Here is a 20529-nt window from a genome sequence, read left to right as displayed (position 1 = left end):
AGAATTGCCATCTGAATTGGAATTTGTCCGCCCGGTATTCCATGTATCTATTTGAGGAAATGTATTGGAGACCCTTCTTGAGTCGTCCCTATCAAAGATGTACAATTTACAGAGGATCTATCATATGAATAAGTGTCAGTGGCTATAGTAGATCGACAAGTCTGCAACCTGAGAACAAAAGATGTAGCTTCCGTCAAAGTACTGTGGAGGAACAAGAATATGGAAGAAATGACATGGGAACCAAAATAGGAGATGAAGTCTAAATTTCCTTACCTGTTCTAGAATGAAGATAACGAGGATGTTAGGGGAACGCAAGATACATTAGAATGTGAAACGACTCTATGAGGTAAGCAATAACTTGAGAATACTCTTCCTTAATACAAAATGATGATATGTAGATAATATACATATCGATAATGCTTTGTGTAGCCTTGTGAGGCCATACGTTGGGCTTAACTGTTTGCAAGCTTTGCTAGTGGCCATTTTATAGGGGAAAATTGACCAGAAATTTCCGTTGGAATCCAGGATGATTTGAACTCCCCATAAACCCTTACATTCGAGGACGAATGTTCCTAATGGGGGGAGGGTGTTACAACCCAAATTCACGTACGTTAGTTCATGCCATAAGGTAGCGACGTAAATCCATGAAGAGATTATCTTTAAGATGATAAGAAGTTAATCCTATTGGTCTTAAATTATACAAAGGTGTATAAGGGTGGTTAACAAGTATTAGAAGTTAAATGAATCAAGGATGTTGTCAGCCGTATTTTTGGGTAAACCTAGAGGTGCTTAATACACTCAAGAGGTCGTGTTTTAAGTTATTTGAATCATATAATATCCGTATCATAAGTCTTGAAGTCAAACGAGTTATGAAACAAAGGTCGACAAAAGTTGTTGCAACTTAGGTTAATAATTTTACTTAAACATTAGGTCAAATGTTACTAAGCTTTTAACCCAATTTACAAGGAATTACGAGGTGATCTACCCACAAAATTAAATATCTATGAGTCTAATTTCCAACGCATTAAACCGTTTGTCGATACAACATCAGAGTAGAGAGATATAGGCATTTTTGCAAGACTGCACAAGCTGCTAGGTGACAAGTAGGAGTGTCACCTACTTGGTTAAATGATAGCCCAAAAATAGGAAATTTCAGGTCGGCCAAAGAGACAATTTAAAGGGTTAGCTCCTACAATATAACCCTCATTATATATCACAAATAAACATACCTAAACCCCTGAAAACTTCCACCCAAAAATTATCCACAAACCCTAATCGATTTTTCCTCTTTTTCAAGTTCTAATTTGGGGTAAAACCTAGAGTTTGAAGAACCAAGGGAAAGGCTGAGTTATCCAACAAGTAAGGTAAGTTTATTTCTCTCTTTCACACATTTTGTATGCTGTGAATTCATGGTAATTCGTTCTATACATGTAAGAACTCACGGGACAGTGATCGGAAGCCGTGAGTTCGAGTTATTCACTTGTAGCGGACTGTTTTGTGGACTGTTTTGTGTTTCTGTTGGGCTGCATGTTTTACTACTATTTTTTGGAGTTTTGGAGGAGTAAGGGTGTGGATAAACACCATATAGATGTAGGGTTGTGGGCTGGTTGTTCTTTGTAACATTTCCGGGTCGTTTGACACGGCTACGGTGGTCGTCGTATGTATGAAGTGATTAGGTTGTGTGTAGACTATTTTGGGAGGATCAATATGATTATTATTGATGTTTTTGGATGTTTGGTGATTGTTTTTAATTGTGTGAAGTCATATATATAGGGGATGTGCTGTCCGTTTCATCGTAAAATAGGTTGTGGTCGATACATAATAGTTATGACACTTAAATGATAACGATAGTGTCGTTTCTATTATTGTAGACTAAGGAGTCGTGACAATTGCATAGAATGAGATTGGGGCGGTATATACAAGGTATGTGAGGCTATCCCTTTCCTTCTTTTGCACGACTCCGATCGTACATAATGTAATGAACGAGCTTCCAAAGATACTCTACTCTTAGAAGCAAACAGTACTTACATTGTTTCCCTTCTTATGAAACAATTGATGTTGAGGTTGCTTCTCTTATTCTTATGTTATCAATGTTGTTGGTACTTCCTTATTCTTATAAGATTATTGATGAAGAGTTAGTCCTAATAACGTGTACGGAGAATATCGACCTTACGTCACTCCAAAATGTTCAGAATATGATTCCAATGAGTCCTGTATGCATTATATATATATATATATGTCACGACCCTAGTTCACCCTCCGTGAACTGTTGACGGCACCTAGTCTCTACGGCTAGGTAAGCCTAAAAATGTGGAACATAAACGAAACTTGCGAAAGAAATAACTTTCTAATTCAATTTCGTTGCTAGGGTCGTCCACGGTTCGGATTTCAGGCTGCAACTCGCTTGCTTGAAGCCTGAATCGCTAGTAATCGTCGGTCAGCCATAGGGCTGTGAATTCCTTCCAGGGCCTTGTACACTGAATGGAAACAATAGTTATAATGCCGCTCGCCATATACAACATGACATTATCAAAATCAAGTACACTATCCTATAACCCGAAAACTCACGGAAACACAAGACTTTGGAATATAAAACAGTCTAACTCCAGAATATCTAACAAGAACGAAAATACAGAAGGGCAATGTTTAACAGCTAGAATAGAATGGGACTCCTTGGTCTGCGGACGCAGCAGATGTACCTCGAAGTCTCTAGAGCAGTCGCCTCCCTCAAGGATAGTAGGCCTGAGTAGCAGTACCTGGATCTACACATGAAAAACATGCGCAGAAAGGGCATGAGTACACCACAACGTTACTCAGTAAGTGCCAAGCCTAATCTCGGTTGGGTAGTGACGAGGAAGGTCAGGGCCCTATTGAGGTTAAATAAAATATAAAGATCAGCAGTATACAACAGAACAGTATAAATAAGTACAACAGTAAAATAACACAGGATGTATAGGACAGCAACAACTATACAGAAATAAGGTAAACACGAAAAGGAAATATAGCTCAGCACCAATAATAACGATCGAGGATCTCCCAGGATACCGTCCTGTGGTCCCATGTGTACATATCCCATGGATCTCCCGGGATCCCGTCCCGTAGTCCAACTCATAGTGCGCGGGGATCTACCGGAATCCCGTTCCGTAGTCCCGAATATAAATACCCAGTACTAGGGAAATCTACCTGGTGCATTCCCGTAGTTCCAGATAACTGTGCAAGGAGATCTACCGGAATCACACATCCGTAGTCCTAAAATAAATAGACAAGGGGGAGCTACCGGAATCCCACATCCATAGTCCCAAAATAAATACACAGCAGCAACAGGAAAAATATACAGAAATGGCAAAATTTCATATTAAGGCAACAAGTGATTCTAGCCTAGCATGCTGCACAAAATTCAGGTAAGGCAGGTTGAACAAATAAAGCAATTAAGTCTCTTAGACATGCTTTCCTAAGCTAACAACAGGCTTAATAGTGCAAGTAATAGAAACAGAAAAGGAAACATACTAGTAATTCCTTCAAGAAAACCGGATTTCCTACAATTAGCACAAGTACGCACTCGTCACCTCACGTACAAGGCATTTCAATTACCAAATATACCAATCCTAAGGGGAAGGTACCCCACACAAGGTTAGACAAGTCACTTACCTCGAACCGGCTCAAAAATCAATCCAAAACCACACTCTTGCCATGAGTACTCGACTCCAAATGGCCCAAATCTATTCAATTCAATTTCATAATGTAAATAACACTTCATGTAACTGATTCTATAATTAAATTCTAAGCTACTACGCGAAATCAAGTAACATGACCAAAAAGCCCCTCGGGCCCACATCTCAGAATCAGGTAAAATTTGTATTTTCAGAACCCTCGCACTCTTATGAGTTCAGTCATATCAAAAGTATCAAAATCGGACATTAATTTGTCCCTCAAATCATCACTCAAAGGTCTCCAATTAGACAATCCCTAACCACCCCCCCCCCAATTACCATTGATTTTCCTTAATTTTTCATGTTTAAATTGATAAAAATCATTCCAATAACGAGTATAGGGACCAAAGACCTTACCCCAATGAACTCCTCTATAAATCCCTCTTGAAAAGTGCTCCCCAAGCTTCTTCCCGTTTTGCAAAAGATGAAAAATGGCTAAATTTTGCGAAAGCAATAATTCATATGTTCTGCCCAGCATTTCCGCATTTGCGGCCCTGGGACCGCATCTGCGGTCCCGCTTCTGCGGAGCCAAGGTCGCACCTATGACATTTCATTAAAGAAGGACTTTCCGCATCTGCGACTACCTTACCGCAGATGCGGTGCCGCTTTTGCGGTTACCTGACCGCATCTGCGGTCGACTCCCTTTTTTGCCTCAAACTGCTTCTGCGACCTTTGAGCTGCTTCTGCGTCGCCGCACCTGCGAACCCAAATCGCAGGTGCGGTTATGACAGAACCAACAGCTGAAGCTGCAACTCTAACTCCAAAATCTTTCCGTCAACCATCCGAATTCATCCCGAGGCCTCTGGTACCTCAACCAAAGACACCAACAAGTCACAAACCACTATCCAAACTTGTACCAATCCTTAAAACACCTAAAACAACATCGAAACCTCGAATTAATCATGGATTTAAGCCTAAGAACTCCAAAATTCTCAAAATATGCTTTCGATCAAAAGGTCTATCAAACCTCGTCCGAATGACCTGAAATTGCACACACATCACATTCAACACTTCGGAGCTACTCCAACTTCCGGAATTCCATTCCGACCCTCGGATCAAAATCTCACTATCAGACTAGAAACTTCAAAAATTCAACTTTCGGCATTTCAAGCCTAAATTAGCTACGGACCTCCGAAACACAATCTGAACACGCCCCTAAACCCAAACACACCTAACAGAGCTAGCGGAACCATCGGATTTCCATTCCGAGGTTGTCTTCATAATGTTCCAACTACGGTCAACTTTCCAACACTTAAGCTCTCATTTAGGGACTAAGTGTCCCAAAACCCTCCGAAACTCAAAACCGTACATCCCAGCAAGTCAAAATAACAGAAATAAACTTGGGGAAAGCAGTTAATAGGGAATCGGGGCGTAATTTCTTAAGACGACCAGTCGGGTCGTCACATCCTCCTACACTTAAACATTCGTTCGTCCTCGAATGATCATAAAGACATACCTGAAGTAGTGAAAAAATGAGGGTAACAGTTGCGCATATCTTTTTCGGTCTCCCAGGTCGCCTCCTCGACCGGCTGGCCCCGCTACTGAATCTTTACTAATGCAATGTTCTTTGACCTCAGCTTTCTAAACTTCCTATCCAATATTGCCACTGGCTCCTCAACATAAGATAAATCCTTATCCAATTGGACTAAACTGAACTCCAACACGTGCGACAGATCACCGTGATACCTCCGGAGCATCAAAACATGGAATACCGGATGAACTCCGGCCAAGCTGGAAGGTAAGGCCAGCTCATAAGCAACCTCCCCAACACGCCTCAATATCTTAAAAGGGCCAATAAATTTCATACTCAACTTTCTTTTCTTCCCGAATCGCATGACGCCCTTCATAAGCGAAACCCGAAGCAGGACCCGCTCTCCAACCATATAGGAAACATCATGAACCTTCCGGTCCGCGTAACTCTTCTGTCTGGATTGGGCTGTGCGGAGTCTATCCTGAATCACCTTAACCTTCTCCAAAGAATCCTAAACTAAGTTTGTGCCCAATAATCTGGCCTCACCCGGCTCAAACCAACCCACCGGGGTTCTACACCGTTTCCCATATAAAGCCTAATATGGTGCCATCTGAATGCTGGACTAATAGCTGTTGTTGTAAGAAAGTCCGCCAATGGCAAGAACTGATCCCAAGACCCTCCAAACTCAATCACATATCCTCAAGAATCTGAATAGTGCGCTCGGAGTACCCAACTCATGATGAACGGCCCTCCGGAACCATGATGTGAACTGAGTACCTCTATCTGAAATGAAGGACACTGGAATACCATGCAGACGAACAATCTCCCGGATATAAATCTCCGCCAACCACTCCGAGGAATAAGTAGTACACACAGGAATAAAGTGAGCAGACTTGGTTAGCTGATCCACAATCACCCAAATAGCATCGAACTTTCTCAAAGTTCGTGGGAGCCCAACTACAAAGTCCATGGTGATCCGCTCCCACTTTCACTCTGGAATCTCTATCTGCTGAAGTAACCCACCCAGTCTCTGGTGCTCATACTTCACCTGCTGACAGTTGAGGCACCGAGCTGCAAATCCAACTATATCCTTCTTCATCCGCCTCTACCAGTAGTGCTGCCTCAAATCCTGAAACATCTTCGCGGCACTCGGATGAATGGAATACCGCGAGCTATGGGCCTCCTCTAGAATCAACTCTCGAAGCCCATCCACATTCGGTACACAAATCTGACCCTGCATCCTCAATACCCCATCATCACCAATAGTCACATCTCTAGCATCACCGTGCTGAACCTTGTCCTTGAGGACAAGAAAATGAGGGTCCTCATACTGTCGCTCCCTGATACAATCAACTAAGGAAGACCGAGAAACCACGCAAGCTAAAACCCGACTAGACTCTGAAAGATCTAATCTCACAAATTGGTTGGCTAAGGCCTGAATATCCATCGCCATAGGCCTCTCCGATGCTGGTAAATAAGCCAAACTCCCCAAACTCTCTGCCCAGCGACTCAAAGCATCGGCCACCACATTGGCCTTTCCCGGATGATACAAAATAGTGATATCATAGTCCTTCAGCAACTCTAACCACCTCCTCTGGCGCAAATTTAGATCCTTTTGCTTGAGCAAGTGCTATAAGCTTCGATGGTCAATATAAATCTCACAGGGAACCCCGTATAAATAATGGCGCCAAATCTTCAAGGCGTGAACAATGGCGGCTAACTCAAGGTCGTGAACAGGGTAGTTCTTCTCATGTATCTTCAATTGTCTGGATGTGTAGGCAATCACCCTACCATCCTGCATCAACACCGCTCTGTGGCCAACCCTCGAGGCATCACAATAGACCGTACAAGACCCCGAACCTGTAGGCAATATCAAAATTGGGGTTGTGGTCAAAGCTGTCTTGAGCTTCTGAAAGCTCACCTCACACTCCTCCGTCCACTGGAACGGAGCACCCTTCTGGGTCAACCTGGTCATAGGGGCCACAATCGATGAAAACCCCTCCATAAAACGACGGTAGTAGCCTGCCAAACCAAGGAAACTGTGGTTCTCGGTAGCTGAGGATGGTCTGGGCCAACTCTGCACGGCCTCTATCTTCTTCAAATCCACCTGAATACCCTCACTTGATAACACGTGGCCTAAGAATGCCATGGAATCCAACCAAAACTCACATTTCAAGAACTTAGCATATAACTTCTTCTCTCTCAGAGTCTGAAGCACAGTCCTCAGGTGCTGCTCATGATCTTCCCGACTCTGGAAATACACCAGAATATCATCAATAAAGACAATGATGAACGAGTCAAGATACGGCCGGAAAACACTATACATCAAATGCATAAAGGCTGCTGGGGCATTGGTCAGCCCAAATGATATGACAAGGAACTCGTAATGACCATACTGAGTCCTGAAAGCAGTTTTCGGGATATCTGGCTCCTGAAACTTTAACTGATGGTAACCTGAGTGCAAGTCAATCTTAGAAAACACCCGTGTGCCCTGAAGCTGGTCAAACAAATCATCAATACGAGGCAAAGAATAACGGTTCTTAACTGTAACTTTGTTTAACTGGCGATAATCAATACACATACGCATAGAACCATATTTTTTCTTCACAAACAAGACAGGAGCACCCCAAGGTGATACACTGGGCCGAATAAAACCCTTATCAAGCAATTCCTGTAACTGATCCTTCAATTCCTTCAACTCAGGAGGAGCCATACGATATAAAGGAATAGAAATGGGCTGAGTGCTTGGCAACAGATCAATGCCAAAATCAATATCTCTATCAGGTGGCATGCCCTAAAGATCAACTAGGAACACATCGGGAAACTCCCGTACCACTGGAACTGAATCAACTGAAGGGGTATCAATACTGACATCTCTAACATACGCTAAATACGTGTCACACCCTTTCTCAACCATATGGTGAGCTTTAAGAAAACAAATAACTCTACTGGGAGTGTGATCTAAAGTACCCCTCCACTCAACACGCGGTACACCTAGCATAGCTAGTATCACGGTTTTGACGTGACAATCAAGAATAGCATAATGGGGCAACAACCAATCCATGCCCAAGATAATGTCAAAATCTACCATGCTGAGCAACAATAAATCGGCTCTGGTCTCAAAACCACTAAGAGCAACCAAACACGACTGATAAATGCGGTCCATAACAAGAGAATCTTCCACAGAAGTAGAAACATAAACAAGGGAACTCAAAAAATCCCAAGATACACCCAAATGCGGAGCAAAATAAGAAGACACATAAGAATAAGTGGAGACTAGATTGAATAGAACTGATGCATCTCTGTGACAAACCAGTACAATACGTGTGATGACAGAATCGGAGGCAACAACCTCGGTACGTGCAAGAAGGGCATAGTATTTGGCCTGACCCCCACCCCCCACCTTCTAGGGCAACCTCTACCTCCCCGACTTCCACCTCTAGCTGGCTGAGTGGGTAGGGTAGCAACTGGAGCTGTAACCATAGAATGAAAACTCTGTGGGGCACGCTGTGGCTGAGAAGTCTGTGAAGGTGCACCCCTCCCAAGTTTGGGGCAATCCCTCACCATATGACTTGTGTCACTACACTTAAAACAAGCTCTGGGAGGACGTGGTGGCTGTGACAAGCTCGGGCCAGATCTGATGGACTGACCCCTGAAAGCACCCCGTGCAGGAGGCGCACTAGATATCGGTGGTGCATAATAAGGCTTCTGAGGTCTAGGAGGAGCTGGAATACCACTGGCTGCTGGAAGAGCTGAATGAACAGGGCAACACATATAACCCCTACCATGACGACCTACTACTAGGGCACGGGCACCAGAGAAATGACCCGACTCTCGAGACCTCTTGGCCTCCCTCTCCTCTCTCTCCCTAGTATGTATACCCTCAATCCTCCTAGCAATGCTCACCACCTGCTGATAAAAAATATCCATCTCCAACAAATGAGACATGCTAGACCTGATAATAGGAATAATGCCCTCAATAAACTAGCGAACCCTCTCGCGAACAATAGAAACCAAGGCTGGTGCATGCCTAGCCAAAATGGTGTAACAAACAGCATACTCTGAGACAGTCATAGCACCCTGGCGCAATTGCTCAAACTATGTGTGCCATGCGTCCCTGAGGCTCTGAGGAACATATACTCTTAGGAACATATCAGAAAATTGAGTCCAAGTCAGTGAAGCAGCCTCATCCGGACTGTCTAACTCATAGGTATGCCACCACTCATTGGCGGCTCCTCGACGCTAGAAGGTAGTGAAGGAAAACCCACTATATACCCATGGTACGGAGAATGCGGTAACTCTCATCTAAAAATCCCAGAGCATCCTCCGATGCTAGACCGTTGAATACAGGAGGCTTGTACCTCTTGAACCTCTCAAGCCTCAGTTGCTCCTCCTCGGAAGCTGCTGCCCTGTCCTCGGGCTGAACTGGCACTGTAGGCTGTACAGGAATAATCTCAGGGACCTTCTCAACATGCACTCGCTGCTTAGGAGTGCGGGCGGCGAGAGTCTGTGCTCCTCCCCCGGCATGAGATGTAGCTGCAGCAAGGGGAAGCAACCCCGCTTGAGCCAGAGTGGTGTACATGCTCATGAACTGTGCCAGAGTCTCCTGAAGAGCTGGAGTAGTAGTAGTAGTACGTATGTCAGGTGCTTGGACTCTGGCTGGAACTGCTGGTGGTACCTCGATGGTAGCTCACGCAGGTGCTCTGGATGCACCACGTGTGCGTCCTCGACCTCTATCCCGGCCCCGATCTCTAACGGTTGCAGTAGGGGGCGCGGGTGCCTGCTCATTTTAGGTAACGCGTGTCCTCACCATCGGTGAGAGAATAGAAGATAGAAGTTTAGAATTGTGATGTCAAAATATCGCACGACAAGGAAATCAAATGAAGTGGAATTTTCCTAACAGTTACATAGCCTCTCGTAGATAAGTACAGACGTCTCCGTACCGATTAGTGAGACTCTAATAAACCAGCTTGTGATCCATGACTCCTATGAACCTAGAGCTCTGATACCAACTTGTCACGACCCTAGTTCGCCCTCCGTGAACTGTCGTGACGGCACCTAGTCTCTACACTAGGTAAGCCTAACAAATGCAGAACATAAATGAAACTTGCAGAAGAAATAATCAAAAACCAAAATAACTTAATGGAAATAATAGTTATAATGTCGCTCGACATATACAACACGACATTCTCAAAACCAAGTACACTATCCCAAAACCCGAAAACATACGGAAACACAAGCCTTTGGAATATCTAACAGTCTAACTCCAGAATATCTAACAAGAACGAAAATACATAAGGGCAATGTTTAACAACTAGAATAGAAAGGGACTCCTCAGTCTGCGGACGCGGCAGTTGTACCTCGAAGTCTCTAGAGTAGTCACCTCCCTTAAGGATGGTAGGCCTGAGTAGCAGTACCTGGATCTGCACATGAAAAACATGCGCAGAAAGGGCATGAGTAGACCACAACGGTACTCAGTAAGTGCCAAGCCTAACCTCGATTGCATAGTGACGAGGAAGGTCAGGGCCATACTGAGGTTAAATAAAATATAAAGATCAGTAGTATAGAACAGAACAGTATAAATAAGTATAGCAGTAAAATAACACAGGATGTACAGGACAACAACAACTATACAGAAACAAGGTAAACACGGAAAGGAAATACAGGTCAGCACCAATAATAACGATCGGGGATCTCCCAGGATACCGTTCTGTAGTCCCATGTATACACATCCAATGGATCTCACGAGATCCCGTCCCCTAGTCCAACTCATAGTGTGCGGGGATCTATCGGAATCCCGGTTCGTACTCCCAAATATAAATACCCAGTATTGGGGGAATCTACCGGGTGCATTCTCGTAGTTCCATATAACTGGACAGGGGGATCTACTGGAATCCCACATCCGTAGTCCCAAAATAAACAGACAAGGGGGAGCTACCGGAATCCCACATCCGTAGTCCCAAAATAAACAGACAAGGAGAAGCTACCAGAATCCTACATCCGTAGTCCCAAAATAAATACACAACAACAACAGGAAAAATATACAGAAATGGCAAAATTTCATATTAAGGCAACAAGTGATTCTATCCTAGCATGCTGCATAAAATTCAAGTAAGGCAGGTTGAACAAATAAAGCAATTAAGTCACTTAGACATGCTTTCCTAAGCTAACAATGGGCTTAATAGTGCAAGTAATAGAAACAGAAAAGGAAACATACTAGTAATTACTTAAAGAAAATCGAATTTCCAACAATTAGCACAATTACGCACTCGTCACCTCACGTACAAGGCATTTCAATTATCAAATATACCAATCCTAAGGGAAATGTCTCCCACACAAGGTTAGACAAGCCACTTACCTCGAATCGGCTCAAAAATCAATTTGAAACGACGCTCTTACCATGAGTACTCGACTCCAAATGGCCCAAATCTATTCAATTCAATTTCATAATGTAAATAACACCTCAAGTAACTGATTCTACAATTAAATTCTAAGCTAATATGCGAAATTAAGTAACATGACCAAAATACCCCTTAGGCCCACGTCTCGGAATCGGATAAAATTTGTATTTCCAGAACCCTCGCACTCTCACAATTTCAGTCATATCAAAAGTACCAAAATTGGACCTGAATTTGTCCCTCAAATCATCACTCAAAGGTATCCAATTAAACAAGCCCTAACTCCCCAATTAACAGTAATTTTCCTTAAATTTTTCCTGCTTAAATTGATAAAAATCATTCCAATAACGATTTTAGGGACCAAACCTTACCTCAATGAACTCCTCTGTAAATCCCTCTTAAAAAGTGCTCCCCAAGCTTCTTCCCATTTTGAAAAAGATGAAAAATGGCTAAATTTCGCGAAGGCAAGAATTTATATGTTCTGCCGATGTGGTCCCACTTCTGCGGATCCAAGGTCGCACCTGCGACATTTCATTAAAGAAGGAATTTCCGGATCTACGACTACATTACCGCAGATGCGGTGCCGCTTCTGCGGTTACCTGATCGCATCTGCGGTCGACTCCCTTTTTTTGCCTCAAACCGCTTCTGCGACCTCTAAGCTGCTTCTGCACTGCATCACCTGCATAACCCAAACGGCAGGTGCGGTTATGACAGAACCAGCAGCTGAAGCTGCAACTATAACTCCAAAATCTGTCCGTCAACCATCTGAATTTATTCCGAGGCCTCCGGGACCTCAACCAAAGGCACCAATAAGTCACAAACCACTATCCAAACTTGTACCAATCCTTTAAACACCTAAAACAACAATTGAAACCTCAAATTAACCATGGATTTAAGCCTAAGGACTCCAAAATTCTCAAAATACGCTTTCGATCAAAAAGTCTATCAAACCTCGTCCGAATGACCTGACATTTTGTACACACGTCAGATTCAACACTATGGAGCTACTCCAACTTCCAAAATTCCATTCCGACCCTCGGATCAAAATCTCACTATCGGACTGGAAACTTCAAAAATTCAACTTTTGGCATTTCAAGCCTAAATTAGTTATGGACCTCCAAAACACAATCCGAACACGCCCATAAACCCAAAATCACCCAATGGAGCTAACAGAACCATCGAATTTTCATTCCGAGGTCATCTTCATAATGTTCCGACTACGGTCAACTTTCCAACACTTAAGCTCTCATTTAGGGACTAAGTGTCCCAAAACCCCCCGAAACTCGAAACCGAACATCCCGGCAAGTCAAAATAACAGAAATAAACTTGGGAAAAGTAGTTAATAGGGGATCGTGGCATAAATTCTTAAGACGCTGGCCGGGTCGTCACAATATATATATATATATATATATATATATATTACTCTACCGAGTCGCGCTATAGTCAGTTGGTTACTGCACCTATTGTGCAACCACTGATCAGTTGGGTTTTACCGAGCTCCACGTGGCCGGGTACGATTCTACCGAGCCTTATGATGACCGGGAATGATTTTACCGAGTCCTCTCTCAGGCTGGGTATGATATGATGATGATGCCCACAGGGGCGTGTATTTTAAAAGTTTATGTATATATATGTTTGTATCATGTATTTCATGTCAGTAGCTCACAGAGGTACCCAGATGTTTCATGTTGTATATTCTCTATCCTTATTCACATTACTATTCATACTTATGCTTTTCTGCCTTACATACTCAGTACTTTATTCGTACTAGCATCCTTTTTATTTGTGGACACTACATGTCGTGTTGCAGATCCTGATAGACAGGTAAATGCAGCTCCCCCACCACAGTAGACTACCTAGTTCAGCGGTTATTGGCAATATCCCTCCTCCGGACTTGTCGTGGTCTTGGTATGCATTTTTGTTATAGATATTATGGGTATGTCAGGGCCCTGTTCCGGCAATGTTGCAGCACTTATGTTAATTTAGAGGCTCATAGACAGGTGTCGATTCATGTATAGTTTGGTATGCCTTGTTGGCTTATTTTGGTTGTATAGCCTTTTATGGTAGCTCATACCTTATACATAGTTTCTTGATAGTCTTATCATCCTATGTTATGTGTGTTCATGTCATTACCTTTCATTGTTAGTTGTTCTTGACACATGTCTACCATTTATATGGAACTCATCGACCCTTAAAGATAGTAAGGAAGGTTAGATAAAATGTACGTTGGTGCTCGGCAAGTATGGCCCGGGTGCTAGTCATGACCCCCAGTTTGGGTCGTGACATAAATCACGGCGAGTAAAGGGATTAAAACCATAAACAACCTTAAAAGGAGACATACCTGTAGAAGAATGAATTATTCTATTGTAAGCAAATTCAATCATAGGTAAGTGATCTTCCCAAGAAGTTAATTTACCTTTCAAAACAGCCCTCAACATGTTTCCTAAGGTTCTATTAACTACTTCAGTTTGTCCACCAGTTTGTGGGTGACAAGAAGTAGAAAAAACAATTTAGTGTCTAACTTCCCTCAAAATACACAAAAAAGTGGCTCAAAAACTTAGTATCCCTATCACTAATAATAGTTCTAGGTATACCATGCAATTTAACAACTTCTTTTACAAATAGATCAGCAACATGTGAAGCATCACTAGTCTTTAAACAAGGAATAAAATGAGCCAATTTGGAGAACCTATCTACCAAAACAAATATACTATCCTTACCATATCTTGTTCTAGGCAAACCTAATACAAAATCTATAGAAATATCAACCCAATGTGAAGTAGGAACAGGTAATGGCATTTAAAGACCATGTGGTAACACTTTAGATTTAGCTTGTTTACATTCCAAACATTGTGCACACACTCTTTCAACATCTTTTCTCATGCCAAGCCAATAGAAATTTTCAGCAAGAATGTCTAGTGTCTTTGGGACTCCAAAGTGACCCATAAGGCCTCCATAATATGTGTCCCTTACATATACTTCACGTAAAGAGCAATTAGGAATACATAACTTAGTTTCCTTAAAAAGAAACCCATCTTGAAGATTAAACCTCTCAAAATGACCCAACTTACAATCTGCAAAAATCTTGCCAAAATCAACATCATTAGCATAAAGTCCCTTGATTTGATCAAAACCTATCAATTTAGAAGTCAGAGTAGTAAATAAGACATATCTTCTTGAAAGTGGATCTGCAACAATATTTTCTTTCCCTTGTTTGTAAGAAATTACGTAAGGAAAAGTTTCAATGAATTCAACTCACTTAACATGCCTCCTACTAAGCTTACCTTGACTCTTCAATTAATTCAAGGATTCATGGTCAGTTTTAATGACAAACTCTCTTGGCCACAAGTAATGTTGTCATGTGGCTAAAGCCATTACCAAAGCATATAGCTCTTTATACAACAACAACAACTACCCAGTGAAATCCCACTAGTGGGGTCTGGGGAGGGTAGTGTGGAATAGTTCAATGTGGCTCCACTCAACTTCTCACTAAAGTAGGCAATAGGTTTAGAATCTTGCATCAAAACAACACCTATTCCTTTACCAGAAGCATCATATTCAATTTCAAAAGATTTAGAGAAATTAGGCAATTGTAACAAAGGAGCAGAACATAACTTTTCTTTCAACAAGTTAAAAGCATCATCTTGTTCTTTTCCCCATGTAAAAATCTTATCTTTTTTAATAACATCAGTAAAGGAGAAGCAATGGTGCTAAAGCCTCTCACAAACCTCCTATAAAAACTAGCAAGTCCATGAAAACTCCTAACTTTAGTTACACTCTTAGATTTAGGCCATTCCTTTATTTCTTTGATTTTCTCTTCATCAACCTCAACTCCTTTAGAACTAACTACAAAACCCAAGAAAATCACATGATCCACACAAAAAGTACACTTTTTAAGATTAGCAAATAAAAGTTGCTTTCTAATAACTTCAAAAACTTATTTTAGGTGTTCTACATGCTCCTCTAAAGTGTTAGAAAAGATCAAGATATCATCAAAGTACACCACAACAAATTTCCCATGAAAATCCTTGAAGATATGATTCATTAATCTCATGAAAGTTCTAGGTGCATTAGTCAAGCCAAAAGGCATAACTAACCACTCATAAAGCCCATATTTGGTCTTAAAAGTAGTTTTCCATTCATCTCCAAGATTCATTCGAATTTGATGGTAACCACTTTTTAGATCAATTTTAGAAAAGATTTTGAATCCACGTAATTGATCCAACATGTCATCAAGACGAGGAATAGGATGGCGATACTTTACTGTTATCTTGTTGATTGCCCTACAATCCACGCACATCCTCCAAGTTCCATCCTTTTTGGATACCAATAGGACGGGAACAGAGCAAGGGCTCATGCTCTCTCTCTCACAAAGCCTTTCTCAAGCAACTCCTCAACTGGCCTTTGAAGGTCTTTTTTCTCTTCTGGATTACTCCTATAAGCAGGCCTATTTGGGATTTGTGATCCAGGCACAAAATCAATTTGATGCTCAATGCCACGTAAAGGTGGCAATCCATTAGGAATATCTTGAGGAAAGACATCTACAAAATTGTAACAACCTGACTAGTCGTTTTGCTTTTTAGAACCTTGTTCCCCTAGATAAGACTTCCCGTACTTGATTTTACTGATTTATGACTTGCGGGAATGGTTGGTTTAGGATTTGGAAGAGTTTGGGTTGAAATTGGAATACTTGGTTCCTCAAGGTTGGCTTAAAAGGACAAGTTTGACTTCGATCTACGTTTTGAGTAAACGACCTCGGAATCTAGATTTGAAGATTCCAACAGGTTCGTATGATGATTTCAGACTTGGGCGTATGTCCAGATCAGGGTTTGGATGACCCCGGAGCATTTTGGTGCCTAATAGTGAAGTGGATTCCTTAAGGATTTTGAAGTTCTTAAATATTTGTTTTGGAGCAGGTTTTTGTGTTATTGAGGTTCGAACGGAGTTCCGAGATCGGGAATAGTTCCATATTTCCATTTAAGACTTGCACGCAAAATTTGGTGTCAATCCAAGTAGTATAAGTATGTTTCGTTGCGTTGGAAGTAATTTGAAGAACTTGAAATTCATAAGTTTGATTCAATTGGTTTTAGGGGATGATTCTTAGATTTAGCGTTGTTTTAGGCATTCTAAGGGTTTGAGCAAGTCCATTTTACGATTTCAAACTTGTTGGTATATTCGGGTAGGGCCCGGGGGCCCCGAGCGTCAATCGGACGAGGCTCGAGTGAAGTTGGAAAAATTGGCAAGGAGCTGAAGATCCAGCTATCTGTCATAACTGCACCTGTGGTTGGTCAACCACAGGTGTAAGATCGTAGATGCGGTTAACCCATCGCAGAAGCGGCCAAGGGGGAGGGGCCCAGGAACCGTAGATGCAGATCCTTTTCCGCAGAAGCGGCTATGCAGGAGCGGTCCCAGCCCGTCTGGTCCAATTCCACAGATGCGGACCCCCTCTCACAGAAGCGAGACCACAGATATGGTCCCCTAACCGCAGGTGCAGAAATCACTGAAGGCAGTGCCTTCATTTAATAGGGGGATATGTCATTTTTGACACATTTCCACCATTGTTTGGGCGATTAGGGAGCTTCCAAAGAGAGATATTCCACCTATCATCTTGAGGTAAGCTCATCCTACTTATTTTTAGTTTAATACTTGAGTGTTGGGTAGATTAACACACAAATATTTAGGAAAAATCATGGGATTAGAGCAAAACTTAGGGTATTGATAAAAATTAGATTTAACCACGCAATTTGATATGGAATGAAGTAGAAATCATATATTGATCCTTAGGTTATAAAGAACAACTTTCTTCGAAATATTTCGGAATCCAGGCACGTGGGCCCGAGTTCGGATTTTAGGAATCTTGTGTTTAAGGTTGAGAAATTACTTTAGTAGTGAAATTGCGAACTCTTGAGCTTGTATTGACTACTTCCTACCTCGTTTAATTAGTTTTGGATTGTTCGGTTCCAAATTGAGGGTTTGAGCACATTCTTGATATTGGGAGTACGCTTTGGAGCGAAGTGAGTCTCCTTTCTAACCTTGTAAGAGGGAATTATCCCCATAGGTGAGCTAATTAATCATGTGTTGCTAATTGTGGGGGCTACGTACGCACGAGGTGATGAGAGTCCGTGCGTAGATACTATTATATTAATTGTCCAGGTAGTTTAGGACCCATATCATGCTATATTCGCAAATGTCTATATCCTTTCATGTTAATGAGATCACTTAGGACTTGTTAGGGGTTGGAAATAAATGTATAAGGACGCATGCACTTACTTGCTGACTTGCATGAATTTATTTGACTATGACTGCGCCTTATGTGCCCTCTTGATGATAATTGATATTTGTGGATCTAGTCGATCGCCTCGGTAGAAATAGATGCATATACGATCCGCACCATTCGACCCTCTAGCAGTGCACAGTTTCTTTTTTGTTCGACCGGGTCGTACGACCTCGGCATAATGTGTGAATGATATATATGTGAAATCTTATTCATGACTTACTTTGTTAAATGCCCTGAAATGTAAATTGTTAACTGCAATATTATTTAGGAAATGACCTATCACTTCTTGCTATAAATTGTTATTTATTTGTGACATCCATGCTTAGCATAACACTTTATTATATTATTTGACCCTAGTAAGTATCAAGTCGACCTCTCGTCTCTACTTCTTCGAGATTAGACGGGATACTTACGGGCTACTTATTGTTTATGTACTCATACTAGGCTTCTGTACTTAATTGTATAGGATCTGAGGTAGGTACATCTGGCTACCAGTTTGGTGCACATTCTTGATCGCAGTCCGAGATTTCACGGTGAGCTGCTCCCTTCTTATGCCGTTCAGCAGCATGATAGAGTCTCTCTTCACTTTTTTTTGGCTGTCTATTCTATTTCAGACCGAAGGATAGATTTATTCTTTTGTATATTCTATTAGATGCCCATATACTTGTGACACCAGGTCTTGCCACACACATTAGTAGACTATTCTTTTGGTTTGTATAATTATTGTCATACATTGCTGATTATCACTTATTTTTTATTTTAATAAACAAATTAACGAAACTGTTTTGGTAAAGTAAAATGGGAATTCACTAATATGTAGAGTTGGCTTGCCTAACATCGGGGAAGGGTGTCATCACGACCTGTAATGAAATTGGGTCGTGACAAAAATCCTGTAAAAGAGAAGAAATACTACTTGGCAAAGAAGAAGTTAGCAACTCAGAATTAATCAAAGCTTCTTTGTAAGTAGTATTATGGGCAATCCCTCTTTTCTTGTATTTAAACACTCTTTGGCTTTTATATAGAAACTCTCTTTTTTTCTTTCCTTAGCCTCTTTCCCCTTACCAAGACCTTCTATATTTCCATTCAAACTCTTTTTATCTTTTCTCTCAAATTGATATCCTCTCTCTCTCTTTCTCTCGGCCATCTCTCTTTTTTTCTAACTCTTAGCTTCCTTTCTTTTCTTTTCTCTCAAGCTCACTTTTCATCCCTCCCTTGGTTTTTCTATTGTTTCCCTTAATCTCTTCTGATCTTCAAACACTTGAGAAGGAGATAAAGGTGCAAGAGTAAATTTCCTGCCATTAAGCTCAAGAGAATATCTATTCTTCCTTCCATCATGAAAAACATTCCTATCATACTGCCAAGGACGACCCAGTAAGATATGACAAGCTTGCATAGGGATTATGTCACAAAGAATATCATCCTCATATCTACCAACATTGAATGAAATCATGCATCGTTTGTTTACCTTTTGTTCACCACTATCATTTAACCATTGGAGTCTATAGGGAGTAGGGTGTTTCATGCATGCAAGTCTCAGTTTTTCCACGAAGTATGAACTCACCACATTAGCACAACTACCACTATCCAAGATCATAGAACACGTTTTTCCCTTTATCCCACACCTAGTATGAAATATATTCTCCCTTTGTTCTTCACTAGTGCTTCCCAAATTAATATTCATAATCCTCCTAACTACCCCAATCATGCCATCATTAAAAGGTAGTTCTACTTTATCTTCATATTTACTCACACCTCTCTCCTCTTCCTCACATTTATTACTCTCATATTCTCCACTCATAATCTTCCTAGACACCCTAATCATACAAGTATGAGGCAGTTATACATCGTCTTCATCACTCACATCTCCCTTTTCTTCTTCTCCCTCACTTTTTTCACTCTCATATCCCCCATTTTCTCTAAGAATGATGTTTCTTCTACTTGAACATTCATGCATCATATGTCCCCTTCCTTTAAATTTATGATATTGAATAAAACTAGAAGGTGTAGAAGGTTGAGGGTTAAAGGTTTTACCTCTCTCTTTGTTCTCAAATTTTCCTTTACCCTTGTCTTCTTGAGGTCTAGAAGAACTCTACATCTCTTGGTTCGATCATGGCTTCTTGGAGATGGTGTTGGATCGACCTTTCCACGAGCTAGTTTGCTTTTATTTATTTTTCTTTTCTGCCATATATATATATATATATATATGTATTTTTACATAAATATTTTAAATAATAGTGTATGTATTTATTTTATATGGTACTACATGACCATGATAGTAAGGTATAGTGTTTAAGTCAATTAAGTTCTAGAATTAATTTTGTGGATAATTTACTAATTTTATAATTATAGGTGGGATAAAGTAAGTATTAAATAAGAGGATAAGTATAAAATTGGCATGTCCACACAGAGTCATGAAAATGATGTAATATATGACTAATATCCTTTATAGGATTCATGAGTGGACACTTGGAATAAATTGGTGGTATAGTAATATAATGAAGAGGTGAGTGGAACCAGCATACCATGATGGATAAAATACTTTCTTTGGTCTTCTTATTTGGAGATATTTGCAGCAAATATGATCCCTTATCACTTTAGTTAGATGTAACTAGGCAGCAAGAACTTTGGTTCTTTCATTTTCACGAGCTGTGAAAACATTTTAAGCAACCTTTT

This window comes from Nicotiana sylvestris, chromosome 9, assembly GCF_000393655.2.
Source record: "Nicotiana sylvestris chromosome 9, ASM39365v2, whole genome shotgun sequence".
NCBI classification, from domain to species: Eukaryota; Viridiplantae; Streptophyta; class Magnoliopsida; order Solanales; family Solanaceae; genus Nicotiana; species Nicotiana sylvestris.
This window is presented reverse-complemented; position numbering follows the sequence as displayed.